The 22019-nt window shown below is 44.3% G+C and overlaps 2 long non-coding RNA genes across 2 annotated transcripts in view; both read left to right on the top strand.

The window, feature by feature from the left end:
* LOC140214216 (uncharacterized) overlaps positions 1-22019 on the top strand; it is a 359561-nt gene that overhangs the window by 299642 nt on the left and 37900 nt on the right. The gene's annotated exons all lie outside the window — the stretch shown is intronic.
* On the top strand, positions 371-10208 carry LOC140214026 (uncharacterized). The gene is made up of 3 exons (XR_011890936.1): positions 371-447; positions 4154-4219; positions 10126-10208. It is a non-coding gene; the product is annotated as an uncharacterized lncRNA (long non-coding RNA).

Below are 22019 nucleotides of genomic sequence, written 5' to 3'. Positions count from 1 at the left end.
TAGTAATAAGCTAATTTAAAATATTAAATAAAACGTTTTATAACATCTTGTTTGGTGAAAGTATTTTAAGAGTTTCTGAACTCTGGTCATGATTATCAGTTTATCTTGGCTATTGCAGGACAAAAGGATTAAATTTTACCCCGGTCCTGTATCAAATTCATCTGATCGATTTTCTAACCTCGGTCTCGTCAGGCACCTAACGCTTTCATGGTGCAGTTTACTAAAGTTCTCCCATATGGTGAATCACAGTTCAACTATTTGATATTATTTCTTGGAAATGGTTGCGCTACAGTGCTGTTGCATATTGTTTTTCTTGTGTATTGTTTATGTGGAAGGTTGATGCATGCTTTTCTAAACATCAGGTGCCCAAATAAATTGTGCATTGTTGCTGCAAGGAGGCTCGTAAACCAGTACCCCGCACTGAGGGACACATTGCACCCTGGCCATGTAAGAGCATTTTCTCATAACTTTCCTTTATTTTGATTTCGTTTGCCCTTTTAGATGTTTAGCATATCCTGGCCAAGGCTGCCGCATTTCGATGGGGGCATAATGCAAAAACACCCGTGTAGGTAGAGTTAGGTGTACGTTAAAGAACCACAGGGGATCCGAATTTCCGGAGTGCCCCACTACGTCATGCCTCTTAATCAGATCGTGGTTTTGGCGCGTAAAACCCCATAATTCCTTTTTACGTTGAGCATGCTGCCAAAGCCTTCATTAGTACTTTGTAAAGTTTATGACCATCGTTGCTTGCAGTTATTCAGGTCTGTGTGCTTGTGATTGAGTAGAGATGTGGGGGTTTTAAAGCTTTGCAGCTTAACTAAATATGAAGATGCCAACAGCACCTCTGCATCTGGTATGCAAATGGCATGCTCAGCTAAATGTATATTTGGTTAAATAATATATTTTTGTGCCTGTAGCCATTTTCATGCATTAATGTTTTGACCAACACCCATACTGAAAAAAATTCTCAACTATTGTGTTGAAAGGTGTGCTAAAATAGCTCCATTGGTGCATTTTGCAACATGAAGGAAACAGTGGAAAAAGCATGCTAAGGTTAGCGCAACTCCATGCTTAACTGTGTAACTGTGTTTGCAGTTTCTTTCACAACCTGAAAAATGGAAGTCATTGAACTCTTGTTTAGGTATGTAAAGTCAATTGCGTTCATTTCATATCACTTCTCATGGTATATGTGCCTAAGAAACAAGTACAAAAACATGCGAATGTGAATGCCAACAGGATGGTCTGAAGTAGATGCTGAAAAAGCAGAAGTGAAAGCAAGAAAGGCAAGCGCAAGTTCTGACACGTGCTCAAAATCTGGATTTCGAAGACAGGTGATCAGGTGCAAGTTTGCATGCATATTTCATTAAATAAACTGACTCTCGTTTCTTTGTTATGTGGCTTAGTTGAAACATTTAGTTGCTTCTCTTGATGTACATGTTCGTTACATTTACATTTTTTCCTTAACAAATGCAAATATGCAATCAGGCTATAGCAACTATATCTGCAATGCTGTCTTCATAGATCCTATAGGTGTTCAAAGGAGCAAAATATCATATCGCATTGCCACCTTGAACCTACAGTGAAACATTAGTTAAAGATGTAGTGCATTTCTAGACTAGTAATACAGCATTCGAACTGCAATGTATATAATGTATAAAATGTAGTGAAAGCTGGGTGGCTATGCTACTCTGACACTTGAATTGTTTTAACCCTTTATTGATGAGTTCTGCATACAGCACACCAAAAATATTTATGTTTCTTGCTGATTTTTGGCATTCAGGAAGCAGTTTCTTGTTGAATGTCTTGAGCCAATATTGAATGACTGGCAGCAAGTGTCATTTGTCGGTTTAGAGCAGGAACACAGCATGGGAAAAAAGTTAGACATGGAACTCGCTTTCTTTGGAAAGCACGGTCAGAGGAGAAAGACCGGTGCGAGATCTCCTGCTGTAGTGACCTCAGACACACAATGCAAAGAAATGTACACCTGTAGTACACATATGAAAAGTGCTCTCTATACAAATTCCAAACGCAGCCTTGTGTGGCTCAGGGAGAAGCCCAATTGCAGTTTTATTCCCCGATATTACTAAAGGAGTTTCGACAAAATATTCTTTCTTTTCGTTGATTAGGCTTATTCTCGGTGTCTTTTGCACATTTAGGTATAAAATAATTTGCTTTGTATTTATATGTGTGGTCATTAAAGGGTTAAACAAGTAAAGTGGTTCCAACGAATATGAATGTGTAACTTTAGCGACTCTTGTCGCAATGTGTTGATCATTCCACGATCTTTGTAGCATGAACTAAGTAGCATGAAAATCACTCGGCAGTACCAAGAAGGAAGCTTAAGCACTTATACAGTACTCCAGAATACGCTTCATCTACACTGTACCTGTGGCGTCCTTTTTATTATGTGGTCTTGATCCCACTACGGGGAAATAACTGATCTGCAAGTTCATTGCAATACTTTAATACTTTTAACTGCTTGCTGCAAAAGGAAAGTGCTAGTAGAGTATTACGTAAGGATCATGTGTTATGAAGCAGTCGCTAGACGTGGTATGTCACAGCACTGAGTTGGCGGCGGCAATTATAAGTCACTGTTTTGTGTGGCGTTGTTTACTTGACAGAACATGGCGGGCATTATATGGTGGGCATCAATAAACAATACTACATAATTCTTGCCCTTATTTAGAACTTTGTCTCATCTTTGTGATGCGTGCAACCCGCTTTTGGTGTTACTGAGACGGAGTGACTCCTTGCAAAGCAGCAGGGTAGTCCTCTTAATGATGCTGTCATGCAAACTTACGCGGATTGTTTAGTAGGCATTGCCTCAGTGCCATTACCCTACAGAATCACAGCTTGCATTTCATTCATGTATAATAGAAACATTCTGCACATTTCATGTGAAAATGTGACATTGGAGGGCATTATGCTATAAGTTGACCGGGGTAGTTGGAGAAGTATGGGAGAGGCCTTTGCCCTGCAGTGGGCGTAACCAGTCTGATGATGATGATGATGATGATGATGATGATATAAGTTCAGTGCAGTGAGTCCCATTATTGTGAGACAGCTGCTGTCTTAAATTACAGCAAAGTGAAGCCATGTACATTCTCAGCTTAACTACTGCAGTTTAGTATGGGCCACAGTGAACAAAACAAATATAAGTAAGGTTCTCGTATTGCAAAAGAAAATTGTTTCAATAATTGCCAATGTTGATAACACAACTACCTCCAAGTACACTTTTGAAGCACATAGCATTGTGCGTGTCAGTCATTTGTATAACTTTACAAAAAAGTTACAAGAAATTAGGTTACAAAAAAGTTATTTTTCGACGGCATCTACTGCCGATTTTTATTCTACTCTGGCATCTTTGGACATGCGTCGTGCTAACATACATACAAGACCTATTGATACATGTAATATACCATGTTTCCGCGCAAATTATAAATTACAAATGTTGTCTTATAACCTGCCTCATGTTCTAAACACGTATATACATACAATAGGATATACCAAAGCTGAGCTGCGGAAATATTTTGTTGAAATGTGACTTTATGTCTTCGCTAGTAGATGCCGCATGTTTGCTTTTTTATTACTATTATTATTTCTCAACATATGTATGACCATTTCAACATCCCGATTTTCGATTTTATTGTTCAATTTTGTGTAACGATTATTAGACTCTGAATGCATAAATGGCGAATGTTTCTCTTTATTGTATGTGACTATTCCATGTGTATCTGTTGAAGATTTCCTGAACCACTCATGTGCTACTGCTTGTAGGGGTTTTCTGGACACAATCAAGCTGTGCAGGCAGCTTCTTGTCAGAAAACCTTGCAGTTGAACCTGGAAAATAAACTTATACTCGTCTACTTATACTTATTGAAATGTGTTCGGCCTATTGTGTATCCACATGTGTGGGCTTGCGATATACCCTGATGGCAAGGCCAGTTGTGGTTCGTTCCAAGAGAACAACAACGTATGCAGTATAGCTATTCTCAGGCTCTTCTCTTCTTGCTGTAAGCTGGATGCTCTGCTTATAAGAAATAAGTGTACGATGTGATCACTATATGTGCTCTTGCTAAAGGTTACTGTGGTGTGTGCATATATTTATTGAATAAAGTTTTTACAAATTTTTACAGTTGTGCTGTTCTTTCAGATCTTAACCGGAGCAGGCAAAATTTGATGCCAACATGGAGGCAGTGCTAACGGAAACATTTAAGAGGTGAGACAACAGTCTTTTTTGGCAAATTGGATGAAAGGATGGCCAACAAGTTGCACTTTTTGAACATTATGAGATGTACGTACTATGCAGGCAGCACGGGCACATTGAACTCGCGCTATTTATCACGCCTTGTTTAGCATTTATCTGGTCTTTAGGCATATTTTTTTTCTTCCATTAGCATAGATGCTGTATGAGGGCTTTGATTTGGTGAGATTTTAAACTTGTCATTTATTGTCAATATTGAAATTTAATTCCTCGGTCCACGTATGCCTCCATGGCATATTGAAATAAATGAGCCCTTTGTCGGGGCAAAGGATTAAATCCTTGTTTAAATGCCCGAAATGCTACATTACCTGATAAGCTTGGACGTATAGCAGCTCTCTAGTATGCCTTGTAAACTGAAGCATAGAGTTTCTCAAGGTTGGGCATTGATTCCAATTTAGCAAATCAGAATGCTGTCTTCTGTTTTGCCAGGTATAGTGCATTGATGCATTAGAGGTTAATACAGTGATGGTAGTGAAATTTCTGCTCTTGGTGCTACACTCTCTGTACTGCTATGTGCTCAGTGTTTTTTTTCAGTAGTTTTATAGTATTGCAGTTTATCATAACATAAAATGGTGGCTGAACAACTAGGCATTTGTTGCGCACGCAAACTAAAATCTATTTTGTTGTGAGCTTCCATCTTAGCGTAGAGATAGTCTATTGACTACCCAGGCAGAGGTCACAGCAGTTGCTGCAAAGGGTCGGGTAAAGTAACAGGAGGTAGTTTCACCAACTCTTGCAATGGTAGTCATGTACACCACCATTGTTAGTCTTCAGATGACTACCCTAGGAAGGGTCATTGTTGCCATTCCAAAGGGGTTCCACTGACTACCAAGGGGTACTTGCATGGACCACTGAGGTAGTCGCATCAACTCCTGCTTTCGGAGTAATACATACACCTCCGTAGTTCTTGCGGGAGAGAGTCACCGGTACTGTGAGGAAGTCGCCGGTACTGTATTTCCAAGAGAGCACGTGTTACCACCCAAAGGGTCATCATATGTGCGACGAGCAGATACACCTCGAAAAGAGTCAGTTGAGATTACCTTTTTTAAGAGTGTACTGCCCCAGCACGATGGCGCAAACTGTAGGCTGCTGGGCTTTTTCTCAAAGCGCCTTAAACCCACAGGAGCTCGTTACAGCACCATAGGGAGGGACATGTTGGCCATCTGTTGTGCTTTGAAAGATATCGTTTTTTCTTGAAGGCTATAGCTTTTATATTCTTATCGTGCACAAGCCGTTAATGTTTATTTTCAAGGATCGAAAATCAGGCAGTTGACGCGCTGTCGCGGCGCGCCACTGTGCCTGCTAGCCCTGTGCATTTCCAAGACTAGACTCCTCCCACTAAAACAACCCCGAGCAGCGTCAACTGCTGGAAAAAGGCTCGTCGTTCCAGCTTGCTGAGGGGCCGCTTCCTTACACAACAAGAGTGGTTCCGCTGCAGACTCCTCCTCCGTTTTCCTCCTTGCGCTCTCATCACTATCTCCATCTTTCATGTCCCACTGCGCTTCACGTTCGCTCTTCCATCGTTCGCTGAGTTACGCATAGGGAGGCCGAGAGACGCCGAGGCAAAGTGACGCTCAAAGGAACTGATGCCTAAGAGCAGCCCTCTAAAATATTCAATCAGTCACCGAGCACTTCATTCAGGAAGTATCAGAACGGTAAGTTGGGCCAGTTCGTTGGGATTCATGGTAAGGTTTGTAACAGCGCACCCAAGACAAGGACAATAGAAAGAATAAAATGACGACACAGCGCTGATTCTCAACTGACATTTTATTGAAGATATGTCTAACATATCGCCCTGTATATGCCCTGTATATGCCCTGCATCGCCCTGTATATGTCTAACACAACGTCCTGAATTTAAAGAAACTAGTGTCATCTTTAAACACGTAAGCCAATTGACAAGGGAAATCGCCGCAACTCACAATATAAAGATTAGGGACAAAGCGTGTATCAGTGAACCGTCTATCACTCCTCATGACAAGGAACTGCGTTACCTATGTCAACTTTGATTATGCGTCAGTTTGTCGCAGTTGCGTCGACGCATTTCTGTATCTTGTGCATGTCATGGTTATCAAATAGCACCTATGTATATATGTTAGACATATCTTCAATAAAATATCACTTGAGAGTCAGCGCCGTGTCGCCGTTTTATTCCTGCTGTTGTCCTCGTCTTGGGTGCGCTGTTACAAACCTTACCATGGATTCAGGAAGTGCTCGGTGTAAAGCCTGAAGGGACCGTAAACTGGTCAGTGGTAGAAAACCGATAAGATTGTAGCAACACTGGTGGAAAAGAAGTACGGAAAAGGCTGCAACAGAATCAGTTGTAACAGATACGGCTACCTTTTCAAGGCGAAGCAGAGACAAGCAGAACGCTATGTCATAGTAAATGTACTAACACATATTTCACTCACGATTGACAGGCTAGTACTGGTCCAACATTCACTCAAAGCAGATGTTGTTAGTGTCTACCGTCGTCGTCGTGGCCATCATCATCAGCATCAATGTTTGATGTGTCCGTGGAATCTTTTTCTAGGTTTTCAGTCCTGTATTAGTGAAATCGACTCAGTAGCTGGAGCTGCAATCGCGACACACTATCCTTGTAGTCTTTGGAGGGCACTTTGGCGTAATAAAATTTGTGACAAATAGCGTGTCTAATGACATAAGGAGGTACTGGCAGCTTCAATTCAGTGAGTCTAATACGACAGAACAGCACATGTTCTGGTTCATTTTATTGCGATAGCATTCTTTTTCTTTTTACTGGCTATTTGTCTAACGGATTCCCTGGTTCGATACCGAAGATAGTGCAATGTAAACGTGTGGTGAACTATAAAGTTTGCAGTCTTTTTAATAATGAGAGATTAACTTCCCTTAGAGTGCTCTCGAAAGGAAAGAAAAGATATTTTAAAATATAGCCGCATTCATTCTCGTCTCAAAAGAATGGTATTCGGATACTTGGATAGTCATCGTGCATAGGTCCTGCTGTAATTTTACTTGTTTACGAATATGCTGCCAGCCACACCTATAGAGGCCAACGCAGCTGGTCTCCGTTGGGGTAAGGAAAAAGAAAACAGGTGTTCAGTAGAATCGCAAACACAGTAAGCACCTCTGTAAAAAATGATCGGCTGTAAATTTTCTTCGCGTCTATTGTGGACCGAATAAAGTTGTTTCACTTACTCTATCCCCGTAATAATATTATAAAATATTGGTAAAACTATCAACTACTCTAAAAAATATTGTCACAATAAATCTGAGAAGCTTAGCGTTTGTTTTTGACTCCGACGCGAGGAGAACTATCACTTATGTTAAACTTACAACTGGAATGGGGCGAGTACTTCTGGTATTAAATCTAGTCAACGGTGATATCACGACTTCACGCCCGCACAATTCGTATTATACGAACAGTTGAAAAATTCCGCCATCAGAAATATTCTGTACATTTTAGTGCTGCGGTAGATTTAAAAAGGAAAGTGAAAGAATGGCGGTGGCAAACAAAATATAACCACACTGCAAAAAGAGCAAACCGCACTTACATCACTGGCATGTTGTCGAGCGAAGTGGTGCGGGTCATCTTCATAAGGAATGGCTGATACACTGCCAGTAAGAGCAAGAATATAAATAGAGAAGGTGACGGTGAGCATATTTTTGCTTTTATCTCTTTAAAGAGGGCAGTTAACGGTTCCTTTCAAACGAGGTGTCTAGTCTTTGTGCAGAGCAACCTACTGCCTGCCTTACTGAAAACATCAGGTGATATTTTAGCAACACGTCTTTTAAAGTTTTGGCGCTCCACAATGTGCAATGTATCTTTTTATAAGTGCACACCCATTCTTTCTTCTGCAAGCAAGTGGGCATGTGAAACCGCGTGGGACAATACTGCACGTTGAAATCGCTTCCCTCGCCGGCTGAAACAAGTCTTTTCGTCCTGCGTGGAAGAGTGGGTCTTTGCTTCGTGCATGGAAAACGCACAGGAACGTAACAAATGTGACAAAAGTAATGTTTTATTTTCGTAGTGTTCGGTGATATTCAGTGCGGAATCTCACTGCAGCGTGGAAATCAATTTCTTTTTAGCACGAATATGGTAAACAGTTTTATCAACGCGTCATATGGATTGAAATGGAACCGCATACTAATGGACAGGTTTAGAGAATAACAACATTCACGGTTGTTTTTCCCGCTGGAGCAGCGTATTGAAAACGTTTGTTTGAATTTGCATGAGCGTGACGTTTCCTGATGATGAACTTGCATAAGCACAAGTAACAGTTATCTGCAAACAGATAAACTGAACAGCCTACGAAAAAAGAACTGAACTTTGTGTTGGTTACCAGTGTGTGATAAAATTAATGCAGCTGACAAAATCATAATGCTATGATGATTTCATATCAAAGAACCAAGCTGAACCATGATCAGCCATTGCGTTGACGAAACTCAGCAGAACAGTTAGCATTAGAGAAGAGACCGGGGAGCTTTACATGCTCCAGTGCAGCTAATAATGGCGCACAGTTAAAATAATTTTCACTGTGTATTCGATTATGACGAGTGAGTCACCCTTGGCGAACTTGAGAAAATTCGCGTAAAAGGCAGGAAATTTCTGAGTGGCGCGCGCATGTGCTTACTTCGAATGTTTAAAGTGATGTGTTCTTTTTCTTTCCTTGCTTTGCTTTATTTGCTAGCAAGATAAATCCTGCAAAGCACAACGTATTATACTTCTATGCTCATTTTTCTACATCCACAATATGGTCTAGGCGTTGGAACCTTAATGTGAAACCCATAGGTAGCTTTCTATTGATATCGTAAGCAAATATTAGGTTATGACTACTTAGGGAACCCAAGTACCGATTATTTGTTGCTACCGTTATTATTGTTTGCTCAAATAAACATTCGGATATTTTTTATACAAATGCACTATAAGCAGCTATAAGGAAAAAGCCGTTCCTTTTTTTTTCTGAAGAGGGATTCAGCTTCAGCTATGTGTAGATAAATAGCTTTAATATTATTGTTTGATTATATTTTTTTGATATCATCGCATAGTCGCTTTCAGAATTAGAGCGCACAGTTTTATTAATTTTCTGGATGAAGCACGCTCTGTAACACCGCTCTCTGACCCATTTCTGTCCCTCGAAAAAAACTTAAGCAACCATAGGATCCTAGTAAGAGAAATTAAGCACATTTTGGACAGCAAAGCACGAGAAAATTTCATCGCATTACGGGTGTAATGTAATTCCTGCTGTAATTTAAGGCGTGCAAAGTGTCTGCTAAATGATTATGTGAAAATCTATCAAAGCAGTAAGCGCAGAATTATTTTAGTTAACACAGCTACCTGCGCGAGTTGGTGATTGAACGTAATCCTAGGGGTGGGCAGCGCAACCCGGAAAAAGGAGAGAAGTAGACGATGCGACACATTTTCACATTTGCAAAAATTATAGAGTTTAGAATTCTAGAGTTTACGAATTATAGAATTTCACAAGAATTATTTATTGGTATATCTTTCCTAAATTTGAGAAACAGAGAAGTGTAGCACTCGATATTAATGAATCTTGAAAATGTAGTTTCAAATGTGCGCCTGCAGCCAAAATCGCCAACACGATGACCGATTACAAAAAAAAAAAAATAAGCATATCCAGATACAAATCGCATATTGGAATCCTTGTTCGAATTAAGTGGTTCAATAAATGGCTTACAGCTAATGTTAAAGCGCACAATTTTTTTTTACTTTCAAGCTGTACAAGGCTAAATCTCCTTGGAATGTTAACGTGTATGCACTACCAAAAATCACAACCTTATTGTCATGCACCTTTTTGTGTTTAGATACTACATCACTCACAAGCTATGCCGAAATCCAACCCCCAGTTCACGGTTCATATACAGGTGAGGCCACTGCTAGCGGGAACACGGGAGGCCGTGGCAGCCCTCTGCGGAGCAGGTCCACCGACTCCTCGTGAAGCGCTGCTGCGCAGGCGCAATCAAAGCGACAGGCGGTGCGCCTGGCGCGTCGTCTGCTACAGTTTTTTCCCTCCGCCGCTCCCTTTTGCACTGCTTCGATGCTCGCATGGCTACGTTCTAAACGGCAACGGAGTTTTGTGACGAAAGTGAGATTCACACGGAAGGATGGATTGTCGACCCAGCCAACCGGAGGAGCACGTCGTAGTTCAGTGCCTGCGAATCACGCCACACTCAAAAAGATGGGACGCGACGTGCTGTCGGCGTCAGTTGCTGCAGCCCAACCGCTTCACAGTCGTTCTTGGACTAGGTCGGCACACCGTCTCGTCATGTAAATCAAGCCTAAAAGCCAGGTCATGTATGTGGCCGCGTTCTTCTTGATGCAGAGGCGATAAAACGCGCCATTACATCTGCATCGTCGAGAATAAAGAACAGCTAGAGCAGACCAACCTTTCGCAACGTCAGTGGGTTTATGCCAAATACTGGCACATGTGCACACACTGGCGCAATTACAATGATCCCAATTTTTCATATGCTACTTTTCTCCGTGACCCTTTAAAAGAACTGCCGCGTTCTTGTGCAACTGCATTTCTTTGTAGCCCATCACTGCGCAATGGCCAAGTATTAGGCACTAGTTGCTGTCACTCGCCTGAAACACACATGTTTTGTTTGTCGCTTCTGGAATGCCGCGCTGTTTCCTGCCAAGCTGGATTATGGCACGATTGTCGTTGTGGGTGAGGCAACCCAGCGCTAGTAGCATCGTGGGCTCAAACGCAAGCTGGATGCGTCGTCCTACAGGGGGCGGTATTCTCGAGCGATCACTCTTGGGGACTTTGGAGATTCATTCAGACTCGGCACTGGACTCGTCGAAGCACATTCGGCTGACCGCGGCGCACGTCGTACTTTGTGACGATAGCGGACTTGGCATGACGTCAGAAACAATGTCAGCCTAAACGCGGACTCGTCTGGTGCCGAGTCAAGCAGAATCGCACTAAAGTGAAGATATCCACGAAAGTGATCGCCCAGAAATACCGACCCAGCGGTATTCCAAACAGCTGTCCGCATAGTCGGAGGGCTCCTCCGATTTTCGCCCAAGGGAATGTGCCACCGGATTATGTAATAGTACTCGGGGTAAGTGGAAATTTCCCTTTATTTTCGAAGAAATGTGAAGCACAGAGTTTCGAATCCAGCATTATTTTTTTTTTTTTTTTACAAAGCAATAAAGAAAGTTTAATATGATGCTTAGCGAACGAAAACTCCGTTGAACTAATATTAACGTTGTATATTCTGTGCGCCTGCATGAAGCATGATAAATGACCCCGCATGCACACATTTGGGGGGCTTTCGCAGCGATTGCATAACTATTAACAACCACTTGTGCGCAAGAGCTGTAGATAACAAAGCGCGTGCGGTGAACGACGGTAGCGAAAGGGAGGAACCGTAGCAGACGACGGGCCGGGTGCTTCGCCTATCGATTTGATTGCAACGACACCGCAATGTTTCGCGAAGTAATTTACTAATGCAGGTCAAACTAGTTTTTCCCCTTTCAGCGGCCCTTTAAGACCCGTTGAGCACTGCGCCGACGATTCCTTGCTTTTCATGTTTTTTCCAGATCCACCGATGATTTTCGTGAAGCACCGTTAAGCCAATCTGCTCCCTTTGACTTCGAAATCAGAAATCGAGAGTGAATGAGCTCAAGGCTATTCTAGCACCCAATACCGTTATCAGGGCCAATCACCGAGGGCGCATTTAGAAGTAGATAAGCATTATAGAGCTTTATAAATAGCGTCTCCGAGCGGGTTCTCGTGCCCAAATACCCAAACTTGTTTGTCTGTACGTTGTGCTCTTTCGTACAGTCACAGTCTTTATGAAAGTGAAGACGAGAACGCGGGCCACACAGTGCACGCAGAACACCCTAACGAGTAGCTAGCGCACCTTCACAGTTTGTAAAGTTAGCGGACGCACCCCCTCGTCGTCTGCTACCGCCGCCGCCACACCGAATCTGTATAAATGACGCAGCGTGTGTTCTCGTGTGCATGCTCATTGATTACAGCCTGGGCTTTCAAAGACGATGCGCGAATGAGGTCAGGGTGTGAATCCGCAAAACCTACCAACTAGGATAGGGCGCCAGCCGCTCGCCAGAGCGTTCTGCACGTACCGTGTAGCACGCGCTCCCGTGTTTAATGTCATTTAAAATTGTGACTGTACATTCTTGCGTTGTGCTGCTCGCCTTGCCGATAGCATCCGTTGCATTTATAAGGCAAGTTGGCTTGGGTTCAAGGTTTATAATATTGCCTGTCTTTAGGAGCGTTCTCAGGCGTTTGTTGATTTGCAATCTTTAACGCGTGGCGGTCAAGAAATGACGTCATTTACGCTTTCTGGCCCCTGCAATCGCTTTGCGCGCTTACAGTGCGCAAAACGAAAACATTCATAATGAGTATTCTATACGCTGAAAAAAGCCGTCACAGAGGTGTGCCACGCGAATGCTTACCTCTTATTAATGCGTGTCAGCAAGCTATGATGCCATTCGATGAGCGCTATAGCGACAGCTACAGCGATAGCTTAGCTAACAGCTGCTGCCATCCAATGTGCAGATACGCTCAACGAATTGCAGTGAAATTTGAAAACCCATCGAGCACGCAGGTGGGTTCATTTTACCCGAAGCTCAGTGTCCATTGTTCATTTATCGCCACCACTACGGCACTGAACTGGCAAAAATGTGTCGCATACAGACATACATACGGTGTCATTCACAGCGTTATTACATTTACCGATCATGACGGTAATAAAACAAATAACCTAACGTGAAAGAATGTCGAACACTTCACGTGCAGACGTTAGCAAAGGCCCCTTGCAATATTGCGGGCATTGCAGGCAGCAATCAATGATTTTTTTTAGTAATTCAAAACGAATGCAATTTCAGGGCTGACAAACTTTTGTGCGTAGTGGCTGTCTGTGTTGCAATAATGATTGTTTCTTTAATGTGATAACATGCCTTTTGTGTAAATTTTGCCCTATTTTGCATAAATTTCAATTAGAATACAAAATTATGCATTATAGGGTCGCTAAAGCTACTGACCTTAGCAAAAAAAGTTTGGTTTTCAACACTCTCACGGGGGAACATTCAGCGTGACCTAGAAGCACATTGTAGATATTGTTCAGGAACTTGTGTGTTTAAACACACCTCCCGACGGGGCGATAAACCGCCTCTCCCTTAAAAATTACGCATATTTTACGCATTGGGGAAGTCTATAGTATTGCGAATAGGCCTTTAGAGTGCAACGTATTCTATTAAATGTTTCAGCCTTTCCCATTTTCGGTGCTTCACTGACCGATGTATGCACACGCTAAGAGGCCTCGAAACCAGACTAACGCTGAAATTCTGAGCATTCGGCCTTATAGACCCTTAACAGTGCCACCGTATGGGCGCCGAAACCTTTGAAGACGTGGGCGCACTTCCCATGCTAGTCTGATTACGGAAGATTACGGAGGACGCACTGAATAAACTTTGAAAAGTGGTGTTTCCACTTTCTGGGTGAGACTTTTATTCGACAGAGATTTAACGCTGTCAGCCTAAAGCGCGAACGAAACGTTAGCGCTGCCGATTATTAACGCGACAGCGCTGAGGAGCTCGTGTCGCAGTAAAGCCGGTGTCGGCGTCGGCGGCGTTGACCGTGAGCGATAAATCCCGGGAGGCACTCCATAAATTAAAAACAACTTGCAAGATGGGCTGGGTTGGAATCGAACCAGAGTCTCCGGAGTGTGAAACATAAACGCTACCACTCAGCCACGAGCTCAATGCCTCAAAGCGGTACAAAAGCGCCTCTAGTAAATGCGGTGTTTTTGAGCACTGTCTTATTTTAATATTTTGGTGGTGAGGGAACACTACTATCCGACGCGTACGCATCCTCCTGTGAAGCCATACCCGAATTCTCGTGGCTCTATTTTTTTCTCTCGTATCAGTAGTTATTGCTACTTCACCGGCGCCTAAACTGTAATGACGGTGGCTCTATGCGAGCAATCCGTCGCTATTGTTGTTTTCCTTCCCATTGAGAATGCAATTCTGTTGTTTTCGCCGCGTGGTGCGACCATCAGGCCTGGCGACTTAATTGCAATAGTGCAGAAACTTGCGTGAGTCGGTGGAAGTTCGTATTTAACAAGCAGCAGCCCTAAAACGAAGACGCCGACGTAGAGGATCACGGCACCATAGCCTCCTAGATTACCGCGTGCCGGTTTCGCCCTGCGTGCGTGTGTGAATCTCGGAGGTCATGACAGAACGAGCCTCTATTCGTCGCCCTCGTCTTTTCAGCGCTTCGGATGTTCAAACATTGGCTTGGGTATTTTATTGTTATATTAGCTTCTGTGTCCCCGAATCACTTATTCGGATAAGAAAAGGACCAAATGAAGAAAAGTTTGGAGCCCGAAAAGCATTAGTGCTCTTGAATTGGATAAAACTGCCGTCGGATAAGAATACTTCAAAATGGCGAGAACGAAATTCCCAGTGAAACAGATTCTTAATTCGTGTGCATGCCGCCATCTAGGAAACGATGTTTACACGGGAGAAATTCTTGGTTCATTGTTAAGACTACATGCGTAGTCTGTTGTAATTATGCTTGCGTCCGAGCTCTGCCTAGTAGCCTCCTTCTGTAAATAAAATGCGCATTTCTGAACGCGATAGCTTAGTAACAAGCACGAGAGTGCGGAAAAACCCAACAGTGCCCGAGAGGACACCCAATTGTTCCTGGCTGAATGACACTTGTGACATTTAATATTGCATTCATATCGGGGGCTAAATATCTCTTCTATAAATTTGAATAGACTACCGTTTTAAAATAATACTTCGTCATCGACAGACCACCATTTATTTGGTGAAACGCACCGTCCGCAGAAGACTTGAACTTGCGTTTCTTATTATTGGTACTGCAGGGTACTCTGACACTGCTGTATTGAAGGATACTTCTTCCGGTTTACCATGCCGTGCTCAGCCTCATATTCAAGCGAAGCTTGTATTGGCCCACAAGTGGCGTTGTCGTGGTCGCGCAAAAAATATGTGCCCTTCCACTCTACGAAGAAGGATCACCAGCAAAGCTGTGTATGTGGGCCCCTTAATGGTGAACTGCACATCCGCCCCGGGTCGGCCCGGCATTGCACTACCTTCGGGATTGGTCCCTGTATGGGCAGTGCTTATCGCCTGCTTCGCCTCCGCCGCGGGTCGGCCCGACATTGCAGCATCTTGGGCATAGGCCCACGTATGGGGATTGCTTAACGCCTGCTTCACCATGGACGTGGGTCGGGCCGCTATTGTACTATTTTTCGGATCGGCCCATGTATGGGGAGTGCTTAACGCCTGCTCCACATCCACCGCGGGTCGGCCCGGCATTGCACTATCTCAGGGATTGGTCGGCGTATGGGGACTCCTTTGCTTACGACACGATAATTTCCTTGAACGGTAGAGGTGTACAGCTTCGCTGTAAAAAACGCAGTAGCTCCCAGAGCAGAGCAGCTGCAGGAAACGGCTGATGGATGAGGTGACCGCTGCGCCGGCGCAGGAGCTTTAGTTCTTAGCATAGATTCTAACTGCATAGGCGTGCTTTCACGCCACGCACGCAACCAACCATATCTATTTCGCTTCCACTGGGAAAAGAAAGGGCAAAAAATGGTCCTGCTCCTGCTTCGTTTCCGTTCAGTTCAGTCTGCCAAAGGGAAGCGATGTCTACGCGTTGTGCGCTCCCCCGCGGAATGGGCAGCGTTCGACGAGCGACGGCGAGAACTCGCCCGTGAATGGGCTCGCTGTCGGCGCGTCGATCAAGCCGTTAGAGCCGCCCGAGCTCAGGCAATCCGACAGCAACGAAAAGATCGCGAGCTGAGAGAGTGGAGGGAGAAGCGCTCCGGCACCGTTACCTGTGGGTTACTTAACCATGACAAAGGTCAGGTGCAAGCAGGACAAGCTTCGCTTACCCCCATTTTCCGGTAGGGGAAGGGCTGATAATGTTTTTGCAATATGTTATCTTGTACAATCAACAAAATTTGCGCAAGCCAATCCCGTACGTGCGGTGATCAAGCTATTTGGTTACACTCGGAAGGCACTCGGGTGCACTCAGAAGGCCTCGTATGGCGTCATCCGAGCCGGTAGCACTATTTCTTTTAACCACTGTAAACGGTCCATACGTTCCTCGCATAACGCCTAACGCCACCGCAAGTACAAAGACACCGTACATCAGTGCAGAGAGAACGAAAAAGAAAATGCACATCACAGACGGCGTCAGTTAAGTAGACAAACACCTGCTGCGGGAAACTGCCACGTTCTTGCTTTTTCAAGTGAATCGTTGCTATTCGACGCAACGTGGAGCACGCGCTAGGAGTTACATAGCGCTTGTTGTCACAAACTAAGAACTGCTGTCTTGTTTTTGTATGTGTTGGTGTGTATGTGTGTTTTTTTATCGACATATGTGTGTGTCTGTGGCGAAATGGGTAGAACGGTGGGCACACTGCCCAGCTGAACTCGGTTCGAAACGAATCATGGGGCAAACAATGTTTATAGGTAGTGTAAGGTTGAATCTACCCGGCCAGTCGCTGGACTAAGAAAATTGCACTGGGTGATCCTTCGACTGATTCGCCCTAAAAGTGTTTAATATGAATACTACATGGGCTGAAAATCGTAACTGTTCCCAGAGATCCCCGAACGACTGTCTTGCTTATTGGCAAGGTTGTGTGAGGTGCTAATCGAAAGAGCCCAGCGCTCATGAAGGAGCATCACAAGTGTTCTGATACCATGACATAGCCGTCTCGTCATCTCATCCGAGCTCGTCCGCCTCAGTGATTAGTTTAAACCCTGCAAATGCCGACGGTTCCGAAGTTTTCCACGGCATCTGTCCCACTGAAAGTGAATATTGCCGCCCAAGCCAAGGGATATTATTATTATTTGTTCTGAACACGTATACACATATACACAGGTAACAGGAAAGGGAAAGCGAGGAGCAGGCTGGCAACTGCCACCGCAAGGGGCACAGCGCCTGCCTACTCTTCTGAAGGGAGGTGCACAACATTCCAGAACAATCACAACAAGCATAACTGCCGAGGTCAGCTGAACTTAGCCACCGTCTTTCGTCGGTGTCTCGCCGTCTTAGAGGGAAAGGGAAAGTGTTTGCGTTTATTCCACGCAATAAAGATTGCTTGATGTCGTTAGTGTATTAGCTACAAGAGAGAGAGAGAGAGAAGAAAGGTGTGGAAAGACAGGGAGGCTAGCTAGTGTAAGTTCCGGCTGTCTACATTGCGCTGGGGAAAGGGCTCAAGGAATAAAAGACGAAAGAAGAAGAAAAAAGAAAAACAAAATTCGCACAGTAACGCGATGCTATGTGCGACAACGTTCAAAGACGCTCGCACAATTCCCATGTTCTTAAATGTTTCAGCAAAGCCCTTAAGGCTTTCAATGCCGAAGCTCGTCTGGACCAGTGTCCTAGAACGTTTTCTTTTGTGAAGGGGTGATTGTTCAGTTTTTCGATCGCGCTCACGAGCACTTTCCTTGGCACATTGTAACGGGAATAGTCACAAAAGAGGTGCTCGATCGTCCCCTCGCAGCCGCAGGTGTCGCAAGTACGGCTGTCGGCCATTCCAAAGCGGAAGGAATAGGAATTCGTGAATGCGCCGCTGAGCCACAGGCGGCACAGAAGTGTTGCTTCCGCTCGTGGTAACCCTGGTCGGAGTTGCAGACGAGGACTCAATCTGTGGAGATATGCGTTCGTAAATTCATCGGTGTTCCACAGATTCTGCGTAGGCTCCCATGCGAGGGAGCGAAGACTTGTGGCTGTATCTGTTCTTGACATTGGTATTGGTATAATATGGGTACCGTCGTCGGCCGATCGGGCAGTGTCGCCCGCACTGTGATTTCCCGAAATTCCGCAGTGACCCGGTATCCACTGGTAGATGATATTGTGCCCTTTGTCGATTGCGTGATGGTGGAGTAGTCGGACGTCTGCGCCTAATTGCACATTAGGTCCGTGGTTGAAAGGTGACAGCAGATACTGGAGAGCTGCTTTCGAGTCACAAAAGATGGACCAGGAATGTGATGATTTGGGACCAATAAACTCTCAAGCAGCACGCATAGCTGCGAGTTCTGCAGCCATCGATGATGTAATGTGAGACGTCTTGAATTTTATGGTGACAGACTCTGCAGGAATAACCACCCTGAACTTTTAGAGAAGACAGAACCGTCCGTGTAAACGTGAATGCGTTCTATGGGCTTGTCACGTAGGAATGAAAGCACGGTTTGTCTGAGAGCGACAGATGTCATCTCCGTTCTCTTTTTGATGCCTGGAATTACAAGAAGAGTCTGGAGTGGATGGAGGCACCACAGCGGTAGAGATGGTCGTGCTGCAGGCGTGAAGTCTGACGGTGAAGTTCCATGGTTGGCGGCAATAATCCTGCTAAACGCTGAACGAGGTCGAGCGGCAGGAAGGGAGGCGAGATGATGCCATGCAAGTCCGGCGAAGTGTCCGATGTATGTACATTCTTAAGGTGTCGACTTGAATATACGTATTGATCGGGCTGTCATGGGTGACGGCTATTGTTGCTGCCGTGGATGCAACAATACAAAAACACTACAAGATCAATCGCAGTTGACACATTTTATTGCGATATGAATTATATGATCACTCCAAACGAATTTGCCTGTGTTGCAGGCGTCGACGTTGCCGTCGCCGTGAGGTTCCGTAATATGTAGGTACATGTGTGTTATATCACATGCCATGCTATATGGCGCGCGGTATATGCGGCTTATATTGCAACACCATTCTATCACTAAATTTGCTGATACCAGGTTTTACATTATTGACAAAATTACTTCTCAGAATTTTGAGAATGGCAGCCCACAAACAAATTCCATGAAAGAAAAGACCGACAGCGCCTGCCTTTTATCATAGATAATGTCGGACTTAAATACTAAGAGTGCGAAACAATAATAGAATTAAAACCTGGAAATCATGTAACCTTATTTGCGCGGCCGTGCACTTCCTCAGTGATTGGGCTAGAAAAGACGTTTAAAACATAACCGGAAAAGGCGTAATAAAACCGCTAAAGAAGACTTGGTATGTAAATAATAAATATAAATGAAATTGTCGGACGGCAGAATTCGAACAGAGGACCCCTAGCACAACAGCTCGCTTTTACTTAGCTTACGTTTACTTCAATTCATACTGCCACTACAGCTACGAGACCTACACTTCGTGGAATGTTCTAACATGTTGCTATGACATTCATTATGACCCTCAACTGAGGGTTGACAGCATTTCTAAATAAATAAATTGCTTCTCCCTCATAGCGAAGCTATAGCCACGCGGACCTGTTTATCTTTTACGGGTGAGCGCTTTTCACCGTCATCGCTCAGCGTGGGACGCGCCCGCATGTATCGGAAGTTTCTCGAATGCTATCGATGGTTCTGTTGTCACCGAAGCTTGTGTAATCTGATTGGATGCGCGATGAGAATTCTGTAGAAATTTCCTGACACGCGGGCGCCACCGATTACTCTGGAACCTTCGATGACTCGTCCATAAAAGCCGACCTGCTCGACCGGCAGATCGAATTTTCGACGATCGCCGGCTTTGTTCGCCGCTGTCGCCATTCTTTGAGTGTAGCCTGTTTTTGAGGGCACAAGTTCGCCCAATGAAACGCTAGCTTCGTCATTCCCAGTTTTGCTGCTTTCTTCGCCGTCACTACTACGTGACACTATGATGTTTTTTTTTTTAAGTTTTACGCAATTTTATTATTAATATTTTTTTTTACAGCTATCCACCTCAACGGTGGCGCGAAATGTAAAAAAATACGATACTATCAGGCGCTTCCTACTGATTGCTTTAAGCACTGACAATGCATTGCCATACCGCCATCGTAATTCCAGCTCTGTCATTCCTTTCGCCACACAATCATAAGCAGTTCAGCAGTGGCATCACGTTGCTGCCGCACCATCGTCATCATACCATCGCCATCCCTGGAGTACCTGCAGTTTCGTCATTTTGTGGTCGTCTTGCATCGACATGCCATCGGGGTTATTCCATCGTTTTCATTTTGTCGTAATGACTCCAGTGATGTCATCCCATTGCCATCATCCCGTCGTCATTGATTTGTCGTTGTCATGCAGTCATCTTGATGCGGTCATGGACGTTCTCTCGTTGTCATTCCTCCGTCGTTATGCTTAGCATGTGCAAAATGGAGCAGAACAAGCGTTTCTTTAGCGAGGAGGCTCTCAGTGAGAATATGTCAAACTGGGTCGTGTGATAGCTAATAAGAAAGAGCATTCCCCTCAAATCACAATGAATGCTTCGCTCAAATTGATTCCCACAGCGCGTCGGATGCGGAGATATTTCGAATTAAAGCTTTGTATGACTCGTCGTTAGACTTTCTCGCTGTGGCAGCTCTGTCATTGATTAGCTCTTGCCGTGTGCATAGATCACACGAGTAGAATTTTTGTCGCCACATGATCCTAATCGTACCAATGTCATTACTGCTGGCTGCTGCCTTGCACGATTCGCCGATATCAGATATAGTGTAAACACCAGATTTAAAGTCAATCGATGTGACACTCGGTGGCCAGTGATTCACGTAGTAGTGCACGGGAATTCCAACACCTACGCGCCATGGTTGTCAAACCGTCATCACTTCATCATCTTTACGTCATTTTGATCAGTTTGTCGTCATGTCATCGTCATCCTCCCGCCAGTTTACCCAGTTGCTGTCCCTATGTTGCCATATTGTCGCCATCACGCTGCCGTCTTCCAACCGTAACACGTATCGTCGTCACACAGTCACCATCATGCCATTGTGATCGTTCCAATGTCGTTACTATGTCGTACATATTCCGACCTCGTCATGCCTTTGTCGCTGCGCGTTAGCCGTAATCTCGAAGTTGTTGTATCGTCATCATTCCAGCTTCGTCATCTAATTTTGTGACGCCGTTTTCCACACGTTATCGTCGTCATAGAGTCGTCTTCGTTCCACCATCGCTGTTAGTTGTATTCATGCCGTCGATGTTTTTCAACGTTTGCCCTTCCTTCCATCACACCGTCGCAGTTATACTATCGTCATCGTACTCACGGCAACATTCCAACATCCGTAAGATGTCGTCACATTGTGGTCGTCATAACATTCTCATCACTCCGGCTTTGTCATCCCATTGTCATCATGCTGTTGTCATCAATAGCTATCAGTCCGTCGTCATTCCGCCGTCGTTATACCGTTGGTGGCACTTTGTCGCCTTCAAAGAGTAGCCTTTGTGCGGTCGCGATTATTCTATTGTCGTCATTTCGTCGCAGTGAGTACGCTGCCTTCATTCCATTGTCGTCACGCAACTGTCGTCATTCTGTCATCGTATTTCTACCTGTATCATCCCGCTGTTGTCACGCCATTATTATCTTATAACCGGATTCGTTCCCGCATTGTCATACCTTTGTCGCCATGTCGTACGCCATGCCGTCTATGTCATTACAGCTCATTCATCACCTTCGTCACGGTCGTGGCCGTTGTGGTCATTCCATAGTGGTCATGCCATTATTGTACAAGACCGAGCACTGCAAGTTCTAAGTAACGCATTCTAAGTGATCGTCATTTCTTAACAGTCATTTTAGTGGCCATATTTGTCCTAAATGTTTAGGATGTGTCGTTGTAATGCTTTTACTTTTTTTTCGCTTGTGTTTATGTTTTTATTGCAACATGCATTATCTGTTCAAATGCGCGTACTCTGACGATCATTTGTTTATTGTGACACCCCTATGCACGGGCAGTATGGGTGTTTAGGGTACTTGACTTAAAAAAAAGGTCTATGTGGCGCACAT

Source organism: Dermacentor andersoni, chromosome 11 (assembly GCF_023375885.2).
Source record: "Dermacentor andersoni chromosome 11, qqDerAnde1_hic_scaffold, whole genome shotgun sequence".
Classification (NCBI taxonomy): Eukaryota; Metazoa; Arthropoda; class Arachnida; order Ixodida; family Ixodidae; genus Dermacentor; species Dermacentor andersoni.
This window is presented reverse-complemented; position numbering and strand designations above follow the sequence as displayed.